This window comes from Seriola lalandi, unplaced genomic scaffold (genome assembly GCF_002814215.2).
Source record: "Seriola lalandi dorsalis isolate HSWRI2012SDOR001 ecotype SW California unplaced genomic scaffold, Sedor1 jcf7180001999470, whole genome shotgun sequence".
NCBI lineage: Eukaryota > Metazoa > Chordata > Actinopteri > Carangiformes > Carangidae > Seriola > Seriola lalandi.
In genome coordinates, this window is record NW_019470133.1 from 1 (window position 1) to 384 (window position 384).

The window sequence follows — 384 nt, forward strand, 5'->3', positions numbered from 1 at the left end:
ACATCCAGGAACCTTAACGAACCGAGTGACAGCAACGGCCTTAATGAGGACCCCACACTTGGAAAACAAAGACCTGGATGTTTAAGAATCTCTCAACAACAACTCACTCTTTGGGCCCCTTAACACCAGTCAGTCAATGTCTGAAAGCAGAAGACCACCTGAATATTGTTGCCGACAATGTGGATACCTTGATATTCTTCTCTTTCCTTTCCCACTGCTGCATCTACACAGTGTACATTGTACATGACTTCACACCAGTCCAGAAAAAGCACATGTGCAGCAAAAGGATGCCCCGTGTGAGGCTCGAACTCACGACCTTCAGATTATGAGACTGACGCGCTGCCTACTGCGCCAACGAGGCCTGCAATAGGCTTAACCTAGGTG

At 47.9% G+C, this 384-nt stretch overlaps 1 non-coding gene across 1 annotated transcript; it reads right to left on the minus strand.

The window, feature by feature from the left end:
- Nucleotides 1-288: 288 nt before the first annotated feature.
- Nucleotides 289-361, minus strand: trnam-cau (transfer RNA methionine (anticodon CAU)). The gene has a single exon. It is a non-coding gene; the product is annotated as a tRNA-Met (tRNA).
- Nucleotides 362-384: the final 23 nt, after the last annotated feature.